This window comes from Sebastes fasciatus, chromosome 2 (genome assembly GCF_043250625.1).
Source record: "Sebastes fasciatus isolate fSebFas1 chromosome 2, fSebFas1.pri, whole genome shotgun sequence".
Taxonomy (NCBI): Eukaryota; Metazoa; Chordata; class Actinopteri; order Perciformes; family Sebastidae; genus Sebastes; species Sebastes fasciatus.
This window is the reverse complement of record NC_133796.1, coordinates 40,702,883-40,729,368: the sequence shown is the minus strand read 5'-3', so window position 1 is coordinate 40,729,368 and position 26,486 is coordinate 40,702,883. Positions and strand designations below refer to the sequence as shown.

Below are 26,486 nucleotides of genomic sequence, written 5' to 3'. Positions count from 1 at the left end.
CACGGATGTAGTTGGGTGAGCAGAGGGACAGGGATGGTTGGGAGTTGAGGAGCAGGACAGCCTTGGGGACAAAGGTTGCCCTTCTCCTCTGTGTCCTACAGCCTGGGCAGCAAAGCCAGCGTCCTGAGGGGAGCCACTCAAATGCAGGGAACAGGACATGTGAGGGGTCCTGTAAGATCCTGCCGGCTGATCTTAACATCTGCTGCTCGCACAGAGTGGAGAGAGCTCTAACAGGAAGTCCAATAATTTTGGAGCAGACTTTGACTGTGCTCTGCAGGCGGTTTCTGTTCTGAAGGCTGATGGAGTGGAACCAGCAGGTGATGGAGAATTAAATGTCATGATGCTCTCAATGAAGGAGTAGTAGAAGGTTGTCAGGATGTCCTTGCTGACCCCAAAAGAGTTGAGCTTCCTCAGGAGATATTGCAGCTGTTGGCATTTCCAAAGGATCTCCTCTGTGTTGGAGGCAAATTTTAGCAGGTTATCGAAGATTGTGCCCAGGTACTTATACTCCTCTACAGTCTCTACAGGCTTCCCGTGGATAGTAGTGGTGACTACCACAGCCAGATCCCTCTGCTTGTTGGAGAACTTCACTACCATCTCCTTGGTCTTGTTCTCGCCGGCCTTCCTGCTGTATCATCCACGGCCGTGCAGTTCAGAGGGTGAGATCGGCGCATGCTGCTCGCAGATACAGACATACTGTAGATATGTATACAGATTTCGGAGGAGACCGGCAGCGTTGAGAACAGCCTGCCCTTTCAAAACTACTCGCTGACTGCTAACGTTATTCGTGTTAAATAACTCTGTATTAAAATCCATGTTGGATCATATTTTAGGGTTTCTACACTGTATTAACTTGTAAAATAATAATAATAATAATAATAGCTTGGATTTATATAGCGCCTTTCATGAAACCCAAGGACGCTTAACAAAGACATAAATAAACACAACAACTGTAACAGAAGCTAGAGGCCATAGGCCTTGGTGAAGAGGTGGGTTTTGAGGAGTCTTTTGAAGGTGTCCAGAGATGGTGCGTTGCGGAGCTCTATGGGGAGAGAGTTCCAAAGTGTGGGGGCTGTCACACTGAAGGCTCTGTCCCCAAAAGTTCTCATTCTTGTGTGAGGGATGGAGAGCTGACCCGTGCCTGAGGATCTAAGGTTCCGGGGCTGTGTGTATGGGTGGAGGAGGTCAGATAAATACTGAGGAGCCAGGGCATTGAGGGATTTGTAGGTGAGGAGGAGGATTTTGTAGGTGATGCGGGACTTGACCGGGAGCCAGTGGAGGTGGATGAGGGTGGGGGTGATGTGCTACCACACATTTAAGTATTCAAAGGCTTCATTGTCATATGCAAAAGTAATTTATCAGTGTAATGAGATTCTTAGTTCACTGTGGCTTTACCTTATTGCTGTGCCAAATAAATTTAAAAATATACTAAAGTTTAATAAGTAATCATCTATTGATGATTTGGTGTATGAGGTGTCAACTTCATTTAACAATGCAATGCAACACTCTCGTTCTGTAAACAGCATCAGCCTCTGATCCGCAGTTTAAAGAACTGCCCTACCTGGAAAAAGAAGACAGAGAATGTGTCTACGTTTAACTCTCCTCCCTTATGTCATCTCTTCTCTGCTCTCCTCTCATCTGTCCTCTCTGCTCTCCTCTTATCTGTCCTCTCTCAACTCTCATCTGTCCTTTCTCCTCTCTCCTCTCAATGTGTGTGTGCAGTGTTACAGGGCAGAAATTTAACTGTACACATAGTTATATCCATAGATACCAGGGGGGAAATCAGGAGGAAGAAGAGGGAAGCTTAAGCTCAGAGCGGTCAGGATCCCAGGAAGAGACCACAGGTGTGCTATGTGATGTTAACAAAGGGTTGTTGTTTTGTATTAATAAGAACTGAAAAGCAATACTTTGAAATACATTTTCTGATCTAATTGCAGCTCCAAATGAGTCACCTCCTTCTAAGAGGAAAGCCTTAGATGCACTGTTTGGCAATTCCTTCACCCAAAGAGAAAGAAAATCCACCAACGAGTCAGCCAGAGAAGAAGCGATAAGGTACCGAGCAAAACATTCGTTGCCTTTGACTGAAAACGCCATGAAGTGGTGGAAATCACACGAGAAAGAGCTACCACTACTTTCAACCCTAGCCAAACGGTACCTGTGCATCCCAGGCACCAGGGTGCCAGCAGAGCGAGTTTTTATTACTGCTGGTGATACAGTGAACACACAGAGAAGCGTTCTGCGGTCAGATCATGTGGACCAGTTGATATTTTTGGAAAGAAATCTGTAGAGTGACTGAAGAGGAGACGGTTGCACTTGCAAGTATTATTGGACTACATTTGGTTTTGAAAATGAGGACAGATGCAGCAGGTTATTTAACTCATTTAACTTGAATAGAAGTTGGTTTATTTTATTTTGTGTTAAATATTGCATTGTCTTGTATCTTGAGAACTGAATCAGCGGGTCCTGCAGTTGCACTTTTTATTTTAGCTGGATTAGCTGGATGACAATGCTAACAGTTAGTAAACTAGATGGAATATAATACATACATACATACTCATACAGAGTATTGAACTACATGTAATTAAACTAGTTATTATTTTATTATAAAACTAACGTTTCTGAACGGCAGGTGTCTGGCTGAGGGACACTGTACAGCACATCTCTCTCTGGAGTAGCTTTGCTGTAGTTCAGATTCTCCCAGTTAGTAGTAGCGCTTATTGGAAGATTCCCAAGCTATGATTTACGTTCTCTTCCCCGACACTGAATAGGACGTGTTGCTACACTTCATTATTGACATGAGTTTCCATAACACATCTCATTTAGTTTATTAGATTCACTAATGTTTCAGCATAGTACGATAGACCCTTTTTATTGTCTAGTAACGTTACAGAACGGGTCTGGCAGTGTGTTGAGACAAAGCTAATCCTAATCGTACATCAGTTATAAACAGATGATAGGACTGGGATGAGTAACGTTACACTGTAGATAATGTCAATAAAATGTATATAACAGGTTCTAAAGAACAGACATTTTGGCATTATCCTTTCACAGTCTATATTTTCATCATTTCATGGATGATTTTAGTTGACCTTGCTGTGTCATTACATCTTACCATCGCTTATTTCACTGTAACTGTCATCCAGCATACCTCAAATATGAAATAAAACTAGCCACATTTTCATACTTTCCTTTCAGGATTCCAGTTCTGCGGACTTTGCAGTTGCAGCACGAGAGCAGCAGTGAGAGTGATGCTAGTGGGTGCATGTTTCAGACTGAGGACAGCCAGCATGGTGTACGTGCCTGAACTGCCAGCTTATGCCCAAAGATGTGGAAAATAAATGTTGCGGTTAGGATCCAGAGAGGTGTCTGAGCAGGAGGGCCTATATGGAACTGTTTTGTCTGTGTCAAAGAAAAAATTGATTTCATTTTATACACTTTTTTATTTTATAAAAGTACAAACTACAAAATGTTTTTTTTTTGTTTTTTGGTATTTACAGGTTTTACAATGTATATATTTACTTTTTGACAAGTTCTTTCATACATGTAAGGGATAATGTACAGCGAGCCGCTCGTTGTTGTGAAAGAATCCCGACAGCGATGCTGCACCCTGACGCAGAGCGGAGGGGTGCAGCATCGCCCTGTCGGGGATCGCCTGCTTATTACACCGCTACTTAACCCTTGTGTGGTGTTCATGTTTTTGTTACTCAGCCAATGTTCGCGGGTCTGGTGGACCCACCCCATTGAACACATAGCCTATTCATGCCAGCTTATACAACACATAAGGGGGCAGAGTTTTACTGTGTGTGTGTGTGTTGCATTTTTTGACATCCATATTTCTCCACTTGCTGGCTGCTGACGGGCTGGTCCTGTGGCTGGCTGCTGACGGGCTGGTCCTGTGGCTGTCTGCTGACGGGCTGGTCCTGTGGCTGGCTATTGACGGGCTGGTCCTGTGGCTGGCTACTGACGGGCTGGTCCTGTGGCTGGCTGCTGACGGGCTCGTTTTGGAGCTGCCAGATGCTCAGTCTCATCCTCTTCTTCATACTCACTGTCAGATTCTGAATTGACAGAAATGTGATCCTCATATTCAGAAAACTCTTCCTCTTCATCTTCCGAAGGTTCTCTCTCTTCTAAAATCATTTCTAAAGCCCTCTGAGCAGAGAATTTTTTCGCCATCTTGATCGATTGTGATAAGGAGCCACACAGCCAATTTGCAGCTGGGATATAGTGTGAAAAAAATATAGAACAGTTCCCGCAAGACAGAGGGCAAAATGTGCGGGAATGTGGGAGCAGACAGGTGTCGGTGCTTGAAATGTAACAACCTCGTGCGGGAACAGCAGGAGCAGAAAGACAAAACTCACACACATATAGACACACACGCGCACACACACACACACACACACACACACACACACACACACACACAGCAGGCCCAGGTAAGAGGAAGACAGAGCTTCACTCTGTCCTCCTCTTACCTTGTGTGGAAATTGTAGGTGCTGTGTACAGTACTGAAGGTACTGTACACATTTATCTCCGGGGGGTCCAGTGGACCCGAACACCACATATGTAATATAATTGTGTAAGGGGGTGTACAGTGTGCAGTCATTGAAAAAGGTGTTCTTTTATATGTTCCTCAGCAAATGAGCCAAGGCCAATGAGTCTGAGGTTGAAAAAATTATTAATCGCTTCATTTTTCTTTTAGTTAACATTGAAAACGGGTCCCACAGACCCGTTTTCAATTAAGAAATCAATATTTTGACACTAAAACGGTCCGCTAGAGTCCGACATCAGAACTGCGCCCATAGCAACGGTCTGTTATACATAGCAACAGTCTGTTATAGAGAAATTACAGACCGCCATGATTGACCATTCAGAATTGGGTATTCAACACAGCCGTGTAATAATTTATAATAAACAATAGTACTGTGAACCACTCTCGGGACTTTGCTCCATTCTTGATCCCATTGCTCATGTAGCTGATGTCATATCCTTTATGGAGAGAGAAAAAAAAATAGCAACAATTAGAGCCCACACCGGTGTTTCCCCAACCTCGAAAAACACTCACTTACACATCTGATGTGTCAAAAAGTAGGGTAATTAATTACATGGCTATACATCAGCAGAAAGTAAAATCAAGAGTGTCATTTTTGCATGAAAAACAAATCAGCCTGATGAAATACAGTGACATGAATTGAATTTACAGTGGCATATAATCCACAGAATAGGAGATTGAGCACAAGAGGTAACAAAAATGTTTACAGCACTGGAGATTGGTCCATCTTGCCACTACAGGGCATGATTTCTAGGGCTGACATCTCTATTGTTGCATGAACAACTAGAATGGCACTCGGAGAGCGCAGAACTCCCCTCCCCTCCTCTCCGTTCAGCTTGCGCCATCATCCATGTGTATTTTTGTTTATGATGAGATCAGCTGTACGTAGCAGAGCATCGTAAAACACTTCATTCAAACTGGACAGAAACAAAGTAATACTCTCCTAAACCGTCGTCGTTACTCTTTCCAACAATCACCAAGTGTGCTTTGGTCCAACTCAACTGTAATTTCACAGAGTTTAATGTGAAAAAACGCTGAATCTACAGGTGCCCCCCCCCCCCCCCCTCCCCCCCTCTTCCTCCAACCCCCGCTCTCTCTCTGTCCCTCTCTCTGCAGGCAGAAGGAAAGAGGCAGGGTGACGCGCCATGAACGCGGCATCAGTTACACTGCGCATGTCTTAAAGCCTGTGGTGTTAATGCACAGGCTGAGCGGAGTTATTAAAAAATGTTCCCGATCCGGATCGCCACCAAAATCTAATGGATTGTTCATTGTGCCACACCCCACCCCTCAAAAAAAATTCATATAAATCCATCGCGGACTTTTGGAGTAATCCTCCAAACGAACAAACGAACAAACAAACCAACGCCGGTGAAAACATAACCTCCTTCCTAGGCCTTCTGTCTTGGCGGAGGTAATAATCAAACACAGTGGCTCCTTGTGATAGATCAGATAGGACTGTGTGCAGGTGTTTGACATACCTCTCCTCTGTGGATTTGGGCCGGTTCAGCTGTTGGTGGGGGCACAATTCCAGGAAGAAAACCAAGAGTCCGTGGGTTATCTGGCCTCAGACTTCTCTGTCTTGGGAGTCCCACCCCCCCCCCCCCGCAGCGTTCAAACGTTTTCCCAAGATGTTACTCTGCAGCTGAGGGAACTCAGGGGCAACTTTCACTGTGGTGACACGGTAACGTTTGGACTTCTTGATAAAGATTATTTTTTTGGTCTGAAAGACAACAATTTCATATCAGCTGACAGTCACAACATACTGTGTTTTTCCATTCTTTTAGTGAGAAATTGCAACAAGCCACTATCACTTCAGTGGTGGCATCATTCTCTAGTGAAGTTATTGAAATCTCCTCAGATTTCCTCAGGCAAACAAACAATAAATAATAACGTTTTCAAAATAACTTTAAAAGTATGATTTACACAACTTCGCACTTTCTGGTTGATGTGCAACGTGGCCGGTGGTTGTAATGGTTGTAGTCCAGTGCAGCGAGGACGGTCCGTACTTCATACATTAGAGGAGAGAAGGGAAACCGCTTGCCAACATACATCAGAACATGGTTCTGAAAAGACTCCACATCTGAAGTTGATCTGTAGAGCAAAGGACATTTTTCAACAATCATAAAACAATACAACTTCATTGCACTTATCACTGTTGCGCAATCCTGTCATATAGGGGCATCATATTCATAACAGTGCTGTAATATTACTATTGCCACATTGTGTGAAAAACTATGACAGGGAAGACAACACATTGTCCAGTCAATTCCATGTACAGGATCTTTTGAACAATAACGCTCCACAAGGCTGAACTACCAACACAAATTCACACAATTCAATGTCAAAAATCAAATACCATCAAATCACTGTTTACTGTAGACTACATCACATTTACACAGGTCTAAAAGTGAGTGAAATTCTTTTGTACTCACTCAGTGACAGTGCATAGTGGTTAGTGATACCCACGTCAGTCCCATGCTGTGTGGCTCAGCTGCAGCTAAGCTGGCTGGTGGCCTTGTTTGGACGCTAACGTTGTCGACTGCAAATGCTATCTGAGTGGATAAGTTCAACCCAGACTCCCCTTGCTGGTCTGGCTGGTAAATCAGCTGGCTTTCCGTTTGAAAATCACTTTATCAGCTGACGCTACGAAGTAACTAACACCAGATCCGTGCCATGTAACTCAGTTACAGTATGTCTTGGTTTTGGTCAATGTTGTCTAAGGCTGCATCAACATCAACAAACCCATGTACAGACACATTCGAGACCATTAGGCATGTAGACACTGCTTTCAGCCCTTGACATCTGGTCTGCTGCCACTGATGTGATAAAGTGTCTAACCTCATCATAAGACACACAGTGGCCCATTACACTGAGCTCATTGATTAGTGTTCTGCTTCCAAACTCGTATTGAATCAGAATTGCAAGTCCCAGAGTGACTGGCGTTTGAATGTGGCGGTATTGTGCAATGAGACTGTGGCAGATTGTGATTACACAAAGGTTTTCTTTCAAAGATGGTTCCTCAACACATGTTTGGTGGTTTCTATGAGCTCTTGAATCAACACACCAATTCACAAAGTCATACAGAAGGTCAGGTGCATATTTGCTACATAGGAGACGAGAAAGCTGATCACTGCTAACATAGAACTGACGTTCGTTTTCAACTTTCTCCACACTTCTCCTCAATATTTCTGCGGCCTTGTGTAAGATCTGTGAATCAGAATGACATTGAAGTGTCTGTGGGAGTGTTGTCTCACAGTCATCGGCCGTGTTATTTTCTCCAAGTCGTGCATCTTCTCTTAATGCGTGACCAATGGACATATTCCCAGAGCACAGCAAGTCGGATTTTCCAGCACGCTCAACAAATACCAACCTGTCATTGTAATGCTGAAAGAGCTTTTCTTTCAACTTCCAGGATTTATAGCTATGATCTTGGTCATTTGCATCATCTTGGTCCTCACAAACTTTCTTCAGTAGGTCAGTTTAGTTATCAGTCAAAGAGAGAAGAGTTGTGACTTTCATGTCTTCTGACAAAAAAATGTTGTTGATGTGTTCAGTAAGCTCCGTGAAGACCTTTTCATAGACTTTTTTCTTTTTTTTTCTTTTTTTTAAAGTTATTTTTTTGGGGGCATTTTCCATTTTTATTGACAGGACAGTGGATAGAGTCTTGAAAGGGGGGAGAGAGAGAGTGGATGCGGAAAGGGCCACAGGCCGGATTCGAACCCGGGCCGCCGCGGTCAGGACCAAGCCTTAATACATGGACGCCCGCTCTACCAACTGAGCTAACCCAGGCGCCCCCTTTTCATAGACTTTGATCTGTTTTACAGCTTCATTTGTGTGCCTGGCTGCTGTTGTGTTTCTAGCATAACTGTAGTGTGCAGGACATCTTCTATGGTATTTGGCATCATAAACTTAGAGATCTGGGTATGAAAGTAATGATGTATGACTTCATCAAATCTTTCTGATGCTGCATTAAGGACCTTGTCTCTGGTACACTTTCCTGTACCTGTTGTGATAGGTGTCAGACAATCCTTACCACAAATGAAACAGTCTCTCCGTATATTGAAAGATGTTGTATCTTCCCTTCTTAGTCTTCTTGATGAGACTGGTTTAAACAGGCTTTCCCTTTGGACAGATGTAACTTGCTGTTCATTGATGTTAGTCTTACTGGAGTAGTTTGCTCTGCAGGATACATGATATGACACTTTGATTTTTTTTTTTTTTTTACTTTATTGCCATTAATACAAATTAACAGGCAATTAATCATCACAAAACAAAACCGCCTTGAGACTGGGCCTCACCTTAGCAGAAACCAGATCCCGGTTTAGCCTGGGCAGAGGATGGTGACTGCTCCTCCGGGGGGGGGGGGACACACAGTGTCGGGCTGCAGCTGTCGACCTGCTCGCAGATCGGTCGCTGCTCAGTGTGCGAGTGTACTCGCGGCTCATAATTAAGTTCCGTCCATAGAAAAACTTACAGTTGTCGTCCTAACTTTGATTGTTATTAACTCCACAAAGTAAAACTTGGCGTATGCGGAGGTCACTCAGCTCCATTGAAGAAAGCCTTGACATCCGTGCTCGATAGCACCGCTGGGTCTTTTCTCCGTCTCCCTCCCGCGCTGCTCCACCTGTTGTAGGACAGCTCCCTCTCCATCTGCTCTCGCTCGTCCACCTGTACCTGGATATTCAGCACCTGGAGTGCCGGGACAGCGTCTGTGAACGTCTGGTAAATCTTCTCACCAGACTCGGTGAGCATCCCTAGCTGCACCGCATAAACACATCTGGCTGTGATGTTTTTCTGCTTTAGTTGTTTAATTACGCCCCGCACCTGCGCTCTCTTTCTTTGTAACTCTGGTGAGTAGTCGTGGTCAAAATATATTGGGTTGGCTTTGTAGAGGACCCGTCTTTGACTCCAGGCTTGTCTTATAACCGCATCTTTCACGGAGTAGTCCATAAACTTAACAATTAGGGACCTCGTAGCGGCATTGGGATTCCTCGGTTTAGCTGTCAGAGATCGGTGGGCTCGCTCTATTCGTAGGTTCACTCCATGCATCGGTTGGAGGACTGATTGAATCAGATCTTTCACAGACATCTTCACATCATTTCCTTCGCTCCCTTGGGGTACTTGGTAGATTCTCAAGTTATTACGCCTTGACCTGTTCTGTAGGTCTTCACATCGGGCCGTCAGGTCCACCTCTCTTTGCAGCAGGTACCGGATGGCTCTCTCGTGCCTCCTCTCGGGGTCCTCCTTGGCGCTGATTCGGCCCTCCACCTCCGTAGTTCTTTTCTCGAGTTTTGTCATTTTGCCTTTCAGTTCTTGCATGGATGACTCTATCTATGTCAGCGACAGCCTGGTCTGGCTGTGTCCTTGTAGATTTTCTTTCCGTAGATTCTCCAGCTCAGCTAATATTTTGGATTCTGGTGTGCTAGCATTAGCCACGAAGTTGTTGCTTTTAATTTGTATCCTTCAAGTTCTCCTGTTTACTTGATCTGAGCGATGATGCCATGATAAATTTGAGTGGTTTTGCCGAGTTTCTATTGATTTTGTTAGGAATTATTAGTTAGACGGACGGAGCTCAACGTTTAGGCTGCTGCATCAAGCATGGCGTCACCGGAAGTCGACACTTTTATTTTTAAGGAGAGTATGGCCTCTCTATGTGGAAGCAGAGTTTTCTGGACATCATCTCTTCTCTGTTCGGCAACATTTAGTATTCTTCGAAGGCCTGCTACCTCGGGATTCTTGACATAGGGATCTTGTTTCTTCGATTTTTGTAACAGTTTTCCACAGATAATACAAAGATTTGGAACCAATGCCTGTGGGTCCCTCTCCATCATCCCAGTAGCTTACTGGTTGATAAGAAAAACAAAAGGTTTCAGGAAATGTATCTTCAGATACAGGAAAATAAGCAACTCTAACAGTAACAGTAAAAAAAGAAAACATTCTCCATAATAGACTTTGTGGACACAATACAGGCCATAACCTCCACATGTAAATGCAAATCTTATGATAATCAATAGAAATTAAGTTAATAAAAACATCTAAAACAGTAATAGATTATAATATAAGGATGATGGTAGATTCATAAGCAGCTATAATAGAGTCGGTTCGGGAACACAAAGGTAGCTTGTATGAAACAAACACAGCAGGAGGTTTAACAATTTGATCCAACACAATAATAAATGATACTATATGGATAAGCAGTTTAAGTATGAAGCCAGTTAGCAATGCTCCTAAAAAAAAGCATGCCTTAGTGCTAATGAGTTAACAGCTTAGCTGCGGTTAGCTCAATTTTGACCGGGAACACAAAGGTAGCATGAAACGAACATAACAGGAGGGTTAATAAAAAGATCTAACATAGTAATAGATTATAATAAATGGATTATGCTAGATTTGAGTAGCTAAAGTATGGAGTCGGTTTGCAATATTACAAAAAAAAGCCTGTTGTAACGCTAACGAGCTAACAGCTTAGGAGGGTTAATAAAATATTGAACACAGTAACAGTGTGTTCCAATCCGCGTACTTCTGTACTTACACTTACTACTTTGAGTGCATAAGTGCGTTCACACTGGGAAGTACGGCAAAATGCAGTGCACTCAAAGTACTGGATGTTGTACTCAAAACGGTCAGATTGTTGAGTGTGGAACGCTGGACACTTTCCACACTCAATTGTCGCCATCTTGGCTACGTAGCGGAAGGGGCGGAGCCGCGACCACTATTCAAACATACGTAGATAACAGAATAAAACAATACAATACGTAAACATACCGGTGCATTTTTAGCCAGCAGGAGGACACATCGTAGGCGTAGGTGACGACGTTGGAAACGTAATTTCCACTCTGCTTTAATTTTTTTTTCAGAAGATATTTTGGCGGGTAGCGAGCCGTGGTCAAATGTTGCGAACGTCATTTCCGGTCAGTGCGCCGCCGATTTGAGACGACCCTACCCCGCTGAAATTTACGCACTACTCAAGTGAGTACAGAGTGCACAAAGTGCACTACATTGAAGTGTACTTCTGGAAGTACGTGGATTGGAACACACTGCAATAGTTTATATTAGCCTATATGGGTTATGCTAGGTTTATAAGAAGTAAGTATTGTCAGTTAGCAATATTCTTAGTGCTTGTGAGCTAGCAGCTACTCAGTTTTTTTAGGCTAAGTTAAATAAGTTTTTTCACATAATATAATATTTTCAAAGACTTACCTCGGACATTTCAAGAAGATACCCATGAAGACTGTGGTTCATGGTGATGGGTCCAATTAGCATTTGAAAGTGCTGAGTCGTTTATAGTTGATCAAATAGTAGAGCATCAAATCAATTGACCTTGGCTACCCTCTGACATTCAAGCTCAAAGTATATTCTTTAAAGTGACAATATCTTTGTTGAAGATGGTGTATCAATTATTTCAAGGGGACAGACAATTTATACATTATTTCATAAAGATATAATATTTAATATACCCACCCCTTTTACCCCCATTTCATGCTTGGAACACGTCATACATTTCTTAATATAGATTACTGACCATACCTGCTACAGTTACATATCATATATTGCTGGATTCAGCACAGTCATACCATTCCAGCAAACCCTGATTGGTGTTTCTAGGACAATCCCAGCCAAAGTTACCTAAAAGTAAATGAATACATTCATCATAGACCTTCAAATTTGATACTTCCGCTCATTGCACTTTTGTGTTTGTAGTACTGTATTTCCTCAATGCATCAAGATATTTACATTCTGTTTTACACACATGTAGAGGAACCCCCTTCCCACTCTCACACCAAATCTGGGATTAATCAGAGTTTGCATTATGAAATTACATGAGTTCAGGTGTATCATCTCCCCTTTGGCCTGGCTTCATTTTGCACTTTTTTTATTTATGGGTTTATTTTTTTATATTAGTTATGGGCTACACCTTTTGTCACAATACACACATAAGCAAGCTAACGTTAGCCATATACTATATCCACTATGAAAGTATTTTGAATGTGACAAGAAAAGCGGGCGAGCAAGCTAAGGTTAGCCAGCTAGCTGTAACTGAGCTACACAGCATGGATGTAGCAATGGTGCTTCGTAGACATCAGCTGAAAAAGTAATTTACAAAAGGAAAGCTAACGTCAGCTGATTTACCAACCACATCAGCCCTGAAGCTCAGTTGTCTTGTAATCAACTCCCCATATGTTCCTGTAGTTCTCGGTCATCCCTGGCTAGTGCAGCACAATCCCCACATAGACTGGAGGTCTGGTACAATGATTAGTTGGAGCCTCCCTTGTCATGCAACTTGTTTGCAGTCTGCTCTGCCTTATTCTGTGCCCTTTACTGCACCTTGGTTAATCACACATTTTCTGTGGTGTGACAATCTCAGAATACATATTTACTTTTGCTTTACCCGGAATTTAAAGAATAGTTAGACGGAAATACGAAGAGGATGTAGACACATGCAAAGCAAGTTAAACCAACAAAGTGTCCTAAGTGGTTGAAGAGAAAGACATAAAGGATTGAAATGATGGACAGAGCCAAGGAAACGAAAGAGGACTGTCAGGAGAGGAGAGAAAGGAGAGGTCACACAGAGCTCCATCAGGCGTGGTGTAATCAGGAGGGACGGGTCAAGGGAGTGACAGAGGGGTGTAACTTCATCACTCACTTTAACCATTGGGGTAACTTCATCACTCACTTCAACCAACGGTGTAACTTCATCACTCACTTTGACCAATGGTGTAACTTCATCACTCACTTTGACCAATGGTGTAACTTCATAACTCATTTCAACTATTGGTGTAACTTCATCACTCACCTCCACCAATGGTGTACTGTATATCACTCATTCTGTGACAGTCTTTTGCGTTTATAAGGCTGCTTTGCTGTGGTCTAGCCACGGGAAAATCAAAGTGAAAACATGGTGGGGCAGAGCTAACTGTTGCTGCTGGAAACCAGGTTCATCAGACTAGGTGATAATCACTAGTTGATAATTCTCTGTGGGTTCATATTAGTTTTATTTCACAGACAAGTAGCCATGTAATCCATAGTTGTTATTGATTGATTATACCTGGTTGTAATGCGTTAATACTAATACAAACCTCAAAATCTTAAAATCTTAAAACTTATCATCTCAGTACAATTTGAAAATATAGATGTAAAAACAAAGGTAAGAAGGGTTGGAGAAAACACAGCAGACCTGCCCCCCTTTACACACACACACACACACACACACGCACACACATCCTTGTAGAACAGCATTAACTACACATCTTTGCAGGGTGTTGGATTCTTTGACGTAGGAACCTTTGACATTTGAGTCCCTCAGAATGGATCCTTACTGTTTTCTGCTGAAATAAACTCATTAGTTTTACAACAGCTTTACAAAAGCCCTCTCATTGTCAGTGTCTGACGCAGACGAGAGGTTTCACTGCTCGTCTTCCCGGCACAGTGAGTCAAGTATATTTGTCCCTTCCCCTGCTGTTGATCTAACCCACTCTGATGACGAAGAAACATTATGCGTGTGACTGCTGTGAACAAAAACAGCCAGTGATCCTTGCTCTATAGTGATCATAAGCTGCAGAGTGCTGAGCTGCCATTTATGTAAAGCTGCTCTGCAGAGTATAGCTAACTTCACTTTCATCTTATTATGCCAATACTGGAGGCTGGGGTTATAGTAATAAAAAGCTAATTTCCTCTCACATTGTTGTAGACTGTGTGATGGGAAATCAGTCATCAGGTTCGAGAGGGGAGCTGGGAAATACAGGGTTTCCTGTCACACAGCTGCTGACATGATGACGGAGGTAAACAACATTGAAACACCTTCAAGGACGATACCAGTGTGTTTTCATATTTTAGCCCCACTGTAAACAATATAACGTATCCTAAGCATTTCCTAAAGTGTATACCATGGAGTTTAGATATATACATGTATAGCTGTTACTCGATCAGTGCAACAATCAGCATAGCAGGAGAATACACTGTTTAGCATTGGCAGAGAATTTTGGCAAATTTCACTTGGGCGCTACCCACATAATCAGCTGTGCTGCTCATCCCACAAATGCATGATCCTTACCACGCTGGCTGACCTGCAACGAATCCTAGTTGAGGAATGGAACGCCATCCCACAGCAATGTGTGACCAGGTTGATGACCAGCATGAGGAGGAGGTGCCAGGCTGTTGTGGCTGCGTATGGATCTTCCACCGCTACTGAGGCTCCTGGTGGTGTATTAAATGAATAAAGTGTCAAATAGCCAATATGTTTTGTTTGTTCCCTGTTACTGATAGAGAGTTCAATCATCCAATCCACCAAACAACTCAAAACAAGAGTCAATACCAACAGGAGAATACACTGTTTACCATTGGCAGAGCATTTTGGCAAATTTTTCTTGGGTGCTACCCACATAATCAGTTGTGCTGCTCATCCCACAAATACATGATCCTTACAAGTTGGACATCATTGCGAAGGTAAATAAACAGGCTTTCCAACCATGTAAAATACAATGACTATTAGCATTGGAACAACAGAGAAATAATCCACCAAACACAAGTTTCCAAACTTTTTTTTCCGAGTTTACTTCCTTGCCTTCCAAGCAGCCATTGGTGTTCATCCATTCTAGAAAATTAATATCAACCACTTTAAAGGGTCCCTTCACTCAAATTACCAAAAGAAAAAGAAAATATATCTCACTAACCTCTGGTGGTATCTATGCACATAGTTTTGTACATATGTAGGATGTTTCTGTCTCCACGCTAATAGAACAGAGGGAAGGGTGTGTGTGTGTGTGTGTGTGTGTGTGTGTGTGTGTGTGTGTAAGGAAGTAAACAAATAAGTAATAAAAACATCTCTCTGCAGAAATAAGTTTCCTCTGTATAATCCACAGACTTCACAGTCAACTGTTGTACAGGGACAATTTCTTCTGCAGACATTAGTTCCAGTGAAAACTGTTGACAGCTTGGTTGTGATGTGATGTGATGGATTATGAGTGCTGGAAATGCATATAGAAATCTAAAAGACTATAAAAGCAGGAAATGATGCAGTAATATGAAAATATGCATTGAGAACATTCAAAGTGCAGGAGACCAGCGGTCTGTACTACGAAGCGAGTTCAACATACCCAGAGTATCTTCTCCTTATCTGGCTTAACTAACCCTAACAAACGAGATCCCGCCAGACGGTCCTACGACGGTGGTTATCAACTCGGAAAATCAACCCAGGGTTTCTATATCTGGGTATGAGCGCGTTCACATGAAAGGGTGCATGTGTACAGCATCTGACCAATCACAGACATGGACAAGTCTACTGTCAGCAGAACGGCATGTTTTACAAACCAAGAGCAAACTATAATATTAGACACATACGATGAAGTTAAACACATAATCCAGACTAACAGTGACACAGTTCAGCATAAATTACCATGGCGATCTAGCCCGGTAAGAAGTGAACCACCGTCGTAGGAAGGAAAATCCTGCTTCATAGTACAGGCCTCAGGGCTCACATCCTGAGTCCCATCTGTGGTTAGGTCGAGGCAACAAATGGACTTTGGTTAAAGGGTCATTTAGGTATTTTTCAACATGGACCCTATTTCCCCATGTTGTTGTGTCTAAGGGCGTTTTCCCACCTGTAGTTGGTTTGCTCTGGTCTGAATCAGGGACCAAATTGTTACCATGCTGCATATTGCCTCGAGTTTGGTTTGTGTTCACACGGCAGCATTTAAAAGCGGACCAATCATTTTGGTGCGCAAAGAAACTGCTCTCTAATTGGTCAGAATTTCCAGAACTCAACAATGGAGGGACAACTACGCGGCTTGATCTTGGTTCTGGTCATCTCTTTTTTTTACCCTGTAGCAATTTTTCACTCAAGGCAAACGATACAGTTTGAAAATGAGGCGCGGCTGTGACTGGAAAACAATGTATTGATGCAGAGATGCAGAGGAGTCGCAGAAGGCGCATATCAAGATGTACGGAGGAGGAGGCGTGCATTAACCCTCCTAAACTGTGACATGCTAATCGGCCGAAAATTTTTCCGAAGATCCATCAGGTATGCCCGTGGTCTTCAACACAGCCTGATGTTACACCTGTTCAGTACTGATGTGAATAAGGAGGGCAAGCGTTGGCTCTTTTGTAGTAATGTTGACATGCACAGCGCTGGTTTAATCCAAAAAGACGCAATGCTTTATCCAGTTGGGCCAGATCGGGGTCGAATCATGTTCTCACCACAAACGAAGCGTACTATACCATACCGCAGTTCGTTTGGAAGTGAACAGAGACCACCCATTCAAGGAGTTCTCGATTCACTTGTTTTGGTGCTGCACCCGAGTGCGATTGCTGCGTTCACACCTGCCCAAACGAACCGCACCAATAGGGTAAACGCTCCAGGGTTTCATTCAACTGAACTAAACAAGGCGGGTGCGAATACGCCCTCAGTGACTAATGGGGACAACAATTTCTGAAATTGATCCGGTATTAAGGGACCATAATATACTAAATGAACATCATGCTGTATTGAAGAAGACTTGAAACTAGCGATTGAGACCATAAACTCATGTTTACAATGTTTACTGAGGTAATAAATCAAGTCTATACAATCTGACTTCATTTAGCAACCAGAGGAGTCGCCCCCTGCTGGTTATTAGAAAGAATGCAAGTTTAGGGCACTTCTGCATTGGCTTCACTTTTTAGACCCGGAGGTTGCTGCCTGGACTACCCCCACATAGCAGCCTCTTGAGCCAATTACAATTAAAACACCGTTTTAAAACTATTCTATCAGTCATTGACCTTAAATTGTAGATAATAGTAGATAATTAGTAGATCATTTCTCAGTAAATTACTCAGTAGGCTACCCCTCAAACACACTGTTTTTCTGCTGCTAGCAGGTGAGGAAAATGACCCATTGCCTCTATATACTGTTTCTCATACGCATACATTATATTCTTCCAAGCATACATTCTCTTCTGGTTGGAGAGTAAATTACGGCTCTCATTAGGAGACGTGGCAATCTTAACACCTACTGCATTATGTTTTTAATTGCAAGCCTAAAATTAACTCTGCACTCGTGCAAGTACCGTTCCCTACAGGCTCTTCTGCTAATTTGTTGAAATGAAAGACAAACTGAAAACACATTTCACTCTGATGATCGTTGTGGCAGAGTCATATTTGTATCCACATAACTGTGGAATCCTGAAGTTGGCTTTAATGTATTTGTTCATGCAGGAGGACTGAAACACTGATTGTAATGAAATCCTTCAGCTGTGACACAGGACTGCTGAGACTTCACCTCCAGAATCGAGAGGACGGGTTAGAGGAATGTAAATATATTCTGCTTATGTTCAGTATATTCAGCTCGCTTTGATTCTCGCTGCTCGTTTGAATTGCAGATTAAATCTCCCGAGTCACAACTACCACTGCTATGTCTGGGAGCGAGGAACCTGCATTCAAGTGCTGCCATGTGAAAATATTGTGTTAGATCAAGTATGTGGCTCCAAAATGACTGCTCAGGCAGATATTTGATATGGTGAATGTTTCTCTTGATTTCAGCCTTTATTTAATCAGTCAGACTCAGTGAGATCATGATCTGTGGTTCAAGACAGGGCTGAGAACAAAAAACATCCTTAAGAATAACAAAGGAAACGCACAGAACAGTTGAGTCTGATTCTAGGAAGCAACAGATAAAAATATCATGAGCTACATGTTAGAGTGAAATGCTTTTGCCTGCTGTTTCCCAACCAAGATATAGTGTGCTAAGTAGGGATGCACCGATACCGATACTGTGCTCATGTACTCGTACTCTCAAAACGGCTCCGATACAACGGCACCGATACCACGGCACCGATACCACTTTACTTTCACTCCATCTCCCCGACGGTGCGGGCGAGACGGGCCGGTGGTGCGCCCGACCCCGCTGGGCTGGAAGCCCACCTCAGCCGGCGCTCACTTTCATTGGGCCATGGGGTTTTGCGTGCACCCTCTGACTCGCGCTGGCGTTAGACTCCTTGGTCACATGCCAACATCGCCGCAGGCCCCTGCCGCCTTTCACGTGGGCCGAACCACGCCCTGGCGGCATGACGCGGTTGGGGTGCACTGAGGACAGTCCGCCCCGGTCGACAGTCGCACCGGGTCCCGTCACGGTGCAGCGAGGCACGGACAGGGAGCGCTGTAAAGCTGTGGCCGCGAGCCACCTTTGCCCCAAGCCTTTCCAAGCCGACGTATGCGGGACTCCCCAGCCTGCCGTGTGTCGCTCACACCCTCCAGCTGGATGTTAACGAGGGTCTTTTGGCACAGAGAAGTACTCGTATCGGTACTCGGTATCGGCGAGTACCCAAATGTAAGTACTTGTACTTGTACTCGGTCTGATAAAAAGCAGTATCACTGCATCACTAGTGCTAAGGTCTTTATTCACAATTTATCAACATTATTTATCTGTTTGCTTTCAACACATTATTCCTGCCACCATTGGTTTGCATTCATTTCATGTGACAATCCTACAGTATGTACTGAAATGAACAATATGCCTTTGTTTGCACTCACTCTGTGTTAGGAATGTAAATGAATCATAAATGAGAAGCTGAAACAATGTGTATGTTATGCATATCAATGCAGTAGTAATACTGGCAATACTGTAATATAGTATTGCTAGTGGACCTTAGTACTGTAAACAGAAAGTATGTTTCATATGAGATTGGGAACTATATTCCTTCCTGCACTGTATTTGCAGTATTGTCCAAGAAGAACATCGTCTATGATGTTGTTAAGGTGCTGTGGCCGGACTGAGACAGAAGACGGGATGCAGCCTCATGTTTTTTACTCTATACCAGGGGTGCCCAATACGTCGATCGCGATCTACCGGTCGATCGCAAAGGTAGTGTGGGTAGATCGCATGGCATTAAAAAAATAAAATAAAAATATATATATATATTTTTTTAAATAGAAGTCAGCCAACAAATTGCAACACTGTTTCACCTGAACTCATCTGGAGTGGAGGATGAGATTTTGACACTACAAGCTGACATTCAGCTTAAGTCCAGGGCTCATGGACAGTTCTGGAACTTACTCACAGAGGAAAAGTACCCCAACATGAGGAAATGTGCTACCTCCTTGACTGCATTATTCGGCTCCACTTATTTATGCGAGTCAGCCTTTTCCCACATGAAGATTATTAAGTCCAAATACCGTTCCACCTTGACTGATGATCATTTGGAAGTGTGCTTGAGGCTGGCTATCAGCAGCTACTGTCCGGACTATGCATCCCTGGCTGATTCCATTCAGTGCAAGTCATCAGAGTAAGGTAATGACAAAAATGTACAGAGTTATATTGTACAATATGGGTTCATGCAGTTATGCAAGGTACACCAACATATATTGTACATATAAAGAATACTCAATATATTTATAAATAAATATATGTTTTGCATTTTTATAGTAGGTAGATCATTTTGACTTGTTCATTTTATAAGTAGCTCGCATGCTGAAAAAGTGTGGGCACTCCTGCTCTATACAGTATTTATTTGTTTGTAAAATAATTCAACAGTCTTGTGTTTGTTTGTCCCATCCATCGCCCCCGACCATCCCAAATGGACTTTGTCACTCTTTATACTGCGTCACCTGACTTCGTCCTTTGCTCCCGTCATAATTACTACGGCCACTAGAGATTTGTATCAGTGATTAACCATGCGAATATACAACACAGTCTCACGGCGGTTTGTGAAATAGTCACGAAATTCAATCTACTTGATTCATGTACATAGATACGAATTTCCCCTCTTTTTTTTTCATGACGCTCGACACGACTTTCAACAACACGTGTCAATTTCCACTCCAGTCTTTTCAAAATAAAACTACTTGGTTAGGTTTAGGAATAGATCGACTTGGTTAGGCTTAGGCAACAAAACTACTTAGTTAGGTTTAGGAAAAGATCAGGGTTTGTGTTAAAATTACACCGGAATTGCCGTAACTTAAGAATGGAAGTTCCTTGACAATAACTACTCAGTTAGCTTTGAGAAAAGATCGTGGTTTGGGTTAAAATGACTCTGAAAGTGTCGTAGCTCAAGTACGGAAGTTACATGCCAAATAAATCAACTTTGACTTGTGGTTTCACACCGGACACAAACACCGGTCTCCTGGGCAAAAGTCCTGTGTTTTTTGACCCACCCATCCACCCCGACCTCCTTTCGAAAGGAGTAATGAGCAGGGATGAGTTCTGATTTTCGATTTTTCTAAGTCGTTATTTATAAACAAATTGAATAATTTATGTGACTATTCGTCCCATCTTAAAAAAAATATATTTCCCTTGTATTAACCGTTGCAGGTGCTGCCTGGTAGTAACGTTACTACCGGTAAAACTTGTGTGGTATGTTCAATTCGGCTCTTTTCTGTGAGCGCAGGGGTGTGTATGTGTGTGTGTGCCGCTTCCACAAACCCCTGTGCTCCCTCCGAAGGAGGGAGGAGAGTTGGGTACCCGGGGGTGCACGGCAGGCGACCAGGTTTGGCCGCCGCGCCGCACTTGGTTTAAGGTTCCGAATGGCATGCCAGGCCCGTTGACACCGGACCACCCTCCCCGGGCAGACGCCCTGCACTGCCACGAGTGAACCCCGACGTCGTGTCTGCGTGCAAGCGGTGCCACACTCCTAGTAGTTTCAGCAGGTAGATCAGGTGATACAGCACCTGAGCATATCGTCATTCAAACCCGACAGAAACAAAATAAAACTTGTCTTTCCACCGGCCTCTTCCACTGTTCCAACAATATGGTCGAAATAAACTCTTAATCCATAGTGTTAGATGGGAAAATGTGCCGACACTACATGTCGTTTTCCCCACTGTCTGTCTCTCCCCGCAGAGCAGCTGCTGCGGGGGGATATGTGTGTGTGTGCGTGGGGGGTATTATTCTAATAATAATCAAATAATACCCAGTGATTTTCAAATGGTATTTTTGCTTGGAATGCACATCCCTAGTAATGAGCAATAAATACATCATGTAAAGTGACACATCGTCTCTCCTTTCTGTAGTATCTGCAAAGTGCAGTAGAGCTGGACTGGACCAACACACTATCTGTTCCTATGGATCGGGGGAATATAACATTGTTGCGAGGAAACGCAAAATTTATTGTGAGGTAACGCAAAGATGTGGTGAAGGAAAGGAGAACTTATTGCAAGGGAACACAAAAGTAGTTCAGAAAAAAAAAAAATCCCACCGTGACCCTTCGGGGAGCTCCGTACTTATCTACAAATAAAAGTGAAAAAAATACCATGCCACTTCACACTGTTATCAGAGTCTTAAATCACGTGAAGATAAAATATATCTACACTCCATACTCATTGTACTACAAAATGTAGTCTTGTTAATGAGCTCTCCTTAGATCACCTCAATAAAACAATTCATAGTGCAGGGGTGCAGTCTAATATTATAATATTAACAGGATACACCATTACAGTGGACACAAGAAATATTTACATAAAATGAAATATTAAATCCCAGGGTTGTTGCACTGTGCCCTAAAAAAAAATAAAAAAAATTAAATGAGGAATAGAACCGACACTGTTAAAGGACTTGTCTAATGTTCAAGGATTTCATTTTTAATTAAAGCAAGAATATTCAAATTGTAAACCAACCTTTTTACCTGAGGATGACCACTAGTGGTTGAACAGTTGTCAAGTTTGTGTAGAAGGAAATAGAAATTGGGAAGACAGCAGTGTGCAGGTTTTTTTGTTTGTCTTTTTGGTGTCCTTGCTGTTAGGGCTCCAAGACCTTTCTGTAGAGATAAGTGCAGCAAGAACAGTTTTACATATAGTGAGTCTTTAAATGATCTATTTTGGCTTATCTCGCTTTTTCTATTAATTTTTTTTTACAATTTTTTGTTCATCATTTCTTTTATGTGACTGCTCTATTATCTTACATTTTTAATTTAATTTATAGCCTTTTTTTGAAAAGTTGATACAGATTAAACCAATATAATTATTATTATTATTATTATTATTATTATTATTATTATTATTATTAGTAGTAGTAGTATCACTATTAAAGAAAGATTTAACACTTGTATTCTTTTTTTGTTTTTGGTCTGGAATGCAGCATTGCTTGGTTTTCACTGTACAAAAGTGAAGAACTGCTGTCGTGATAAGCACCATATATGATGGGAACCTGCTGTACTGATTAGGTATGCCTGTTAGCCGATTATTAACCGTTAACCGACAAAATCTTTGTGCCTCGCGTGCAGCGGTGCGCCAGCTGCAGTGTAGGAGCACAACAGACAACTGAGTCCCCAGTTCACCGTCCGCGAGCGTTCACTTAGCAGCTACGATGCTGCGTTCAGTGTCGCGGACATGCAGCCACTTTCCCAGTAAAAGTCTCCACCACACATTTAGTTTAGTTTAGCAGGTTGTCAGCTGTGTGTCTGCCCGGCGTAACTTTAGCGAGTGACCGACAAACAGTGTGTATTTGTGCTACGTTAGCAGCTCTAGCATTGCCGGAGGCTTCGTGCTCGTAACTTTAGCGAGTTTCCAACAGACCGTGTGTGTGTGTTGGCGGTGAGTGTGAGGTTGTTGGTGGCGTTCTAGCTGTGAACGTAGGTGTAGCAGTGTGTATACAGTTTATTTGTTGGTGAATAAATGGTCTTAATTTGCGCCACGGGTTTTGCTAACCTAATCTTAAGGTAGGCTGTTAATGTGGACCAGCTTTTCTCCTTAAAGTGACGAGTCGCTCAGCTTTTTAATTAATTATGAATAAATCTTTTAACTGTTTTAACCAATAGCGTTATCGGTTAAAATGCTTAATGTCGATTAAAGGGTTAATTATTAACACCCCTAATACTGATAGTATAACAAAGTGACTGCGCATATAATCCACTAAATATTCTAAAAGGGACATATCATGAAAAACTCACTTTTTCAGTGCTTGTGCACATTTGCGGTATCTGGAATGCCTACCAGGTCAGTTTTTTGTGGGCTGCAACAAGCCATTCAGCTTAAGCTTGAGAACTACCTTTGCAAGGTGCACCATATTTTTCTCACAAACCAATCAGAGCAGACTGGGCTTTTTCAGGAGGGGGTCTTAAAGAGACAGGCGCTAAGACGGAACGTTTCAGACAGAGGGTGAATGAGAAAAATTATGTAATTAATTATGTTAACATGTTCTAGTAGAAACCCAAAATACAAGTATGAACCTAAAAATGTGGATGATATGTCTCCTTTAAAGGGACTGTTCTCTGCTGTACTATGCTCCTCTGCCTGCTTGCCTTCACTCACACACCGCGCTCGTTCTCACTCGCTCAGCTCGCTCTACTCTCACGTGCATGCTCTCACTACACACTGCAGCAGAGTTAGTTTAGCTCTGAGAATATCTAGTGAATGTACAGTGGACGTTTGTGCAGAAATAACTGCTGCAGCTCCTCCAGACCAACAGAGGTTTCCCGTGTCTTGTGAAGAGACGGGGCTCCGCAGAGAGAAACGTTATCGTCTCCGACCAAAACTCCGGCGTCTCCCCTGTTCCCTCCGGCCGCGGTCGGGAGGCTGAGGCAGGAAAAGCCAACACTAGGATCAGCAGTGATTCATGGAGAGACCTTCGTCTGGTCAGCTAACATTACTGCCAAGCAGCTGAAATATAGAGTGATATTGTGCTTTTAGCTGACGTGTGTCGCCTCACTGTTTTGAGCGATGCTCATTCATGTCTATGTAGAGCGAGCACAAGCGCGAGCAACAGGACGCTGACTTTCGTTGACTTCACGACCACAGGTGTTGCTGTTAACAAGCAATTTCTGATTCTTACAAACAGTCCCTTTAAAGTTTCTCTTTAAATATCAGCACCTGTTCTCACCGAGTAACAAAGACATGGAAGATCTGGGTTGACTTTTGCTTGGTGTTCATCATGACACGGAAGAAGGAGTGACCCTTTTTTGCCAACGCATAATTTTCTTTTTAGCTACACTTGCATGGATGGAATCAAGAAAGAGAGAAAAAAAAACAGTTTCACATTTAAATGATTCACTGGCGGAGGTGAAAGGTTGAATTTAATTGGACTTGAGATGTTTCATGCTGGCAGGTTCATGATCCCATATTGTCTTGTTTTCTCCCAAATAAATTGTGTCCGGCAGGCCTAGAATCTGTAGACTGCAGAGGCTTTGTTCCAGACTTTGGTGCAGAATACCTTTGGAAGAGTGAGACATCGTAGGTTAGGTGTCAGACTATATATTCTACTTATATGCTTGGAAAAAACATAGCGTTACCCTATCTGTTGCAAATATCAGACATATGGTGTTGAGCGATTGACACTTTATTCTGCTGTATTTGTATTGGAAGCTTGGCACAGACTCAATCTCTGCAGTCTGTTAGATGTGAACACATTAGACTGTCTAGTGATGGCTTCCCCTCCTCCAGGCCATGACAAACGCAGCCGGCTCCTGTTTCCATATGGTTAGTAGTGGCGGCGCTGAGATGTGTCTCTGGAGCCGATCCTCCTCTGCCTCTCAGGTGATTTGAAATGGACGCATGCTTCTGCTGTTACTGTCTGAAATATAGTAATTGTGCATTGTGACTGCACTGCCTGCTGTATGATGAATAGTGTATATGTTTGTAAGACATTCATGTACAACTAATTTGCATTAACAAATATGTTTATAAGAAGCATACAATAATCCTACTATTTTTGTTTTCCTTACCTTAGAATGAGCCGTTCATATCTACATAGGGAGCAGGTCCTCCCCATGGACTCGCCATGTTGCGCCGGCGTTTCTACAGTAGCCCAGAGCGGCTTGGGCCGGAGTCGACAACGTTACTCGCTCCCGTCGCCGCTGCTCTCTCTCTCTTGCTTCACCACTCACTTGTGGCTAGAAAGGATCCGTCTTGTGTAAATATGACGTCACGTTCTCGTTGTAATCGGAGCAACTCGGGGGGGAACATCAGGGTGGAAAATAGAAGATGTGAAACAGTATTCAGTTCATCATTTCTGGTAAAAGACACCTGATAAACGTAGTAAAGTAATCGGAGTAATGGTATATTATTTACTGTAGGAGCTGTCTCTGTTACCATGACTACAGACCAGTTAACGTTACACTCACCGGAGCTAACCCTACCTTACCCTAGCTTATTGTAGCACACCGTAGCTGAAAGACTTTATCGTGTACCATGTCAACATAACTGAAGGTGGAATTAAAAACACTGTGAATAATTAATATTGTCATCTGTCTACTCAAATAAAGTTTGACTGTGAAACTGAAATGTGTTGTGTTGCTTACAGTCACTATTTACTACCTGTATCCTTCTACATGCATGACATCAAATATATATAATATATAAATATCACCTGTTTAAACAGTGTAATTACATAAAGCCTTTGTGAAAGAACATGTTATATTTAGATGATGGGAGTACATGAGGACTGTTCTGCTGGTTCTTGCAGACTAACAGAAGTAGGAGCAGACTTTGCTTATAGTTACGAGGCGGACGGAGTGACGCTCTGTGGACGGGGTCACCTAGCTAGGGTTCTAACCGTTGTTCTAACAGGAAACCCTTATATGGCATGAAATTCCTCACCGACGTCACCGAAGTAAGGAAGTGCTACCCACACTTTTCGGACAGATGAAGCAGGAGAAAAAGAGAGAGGATGGTCTTTTATGATACTATGGTGACCTGTAGACACACTAGGGACAGATATTGATTTTTAAAAGACATGGAAAAGTGCATTTTGCATAATAGGTGACCTTTAAGATTATAACCTTAACCTTGATTCATGACTTCATTACATTACTAGAACTTAAATCTAAAACAAATTACACAGTGCATTCAAATAAGCATGTTAACATATCACACAGAGCTGCAAATGCAACCTTACACCTCTACAAGTGTAGAGATACAGGCCTGCTCAATGACGGCAAGGCTGCCTGCCGGTAAACCCATGATCACAAACTCTCGCGAACACATACAAACTCTCGCAAGAGTTTAATACAAGACGGATCCTTTCTAGCCATAACTCTCGTAC

The 26,486-nt window shown here is 42.7% G+C and overlaps 1 long non-coding RNA gene across 1 annotated transcript; it reads left to right on the top strand.

Moving 5' to 3' along the window:
- Positions 1-1,432: 1,432 nt before the first annotated feature.
- On the top strand, positions 1,433-3,492 carry LOC141762183 (uncharacterized). Its single transcript, XR_012592743.1, has 3 exons — positions 1,433-1,844; positions 1,938-2,052; positions 3,196-3,492. It is a non-coding gene; the product is annotated as an uncharacterized LOC141762183 (long non-coding RNA).
- The last annotated feature ends 22,994 nt before the right edge of the window (positions 3,493-26,486 follow it).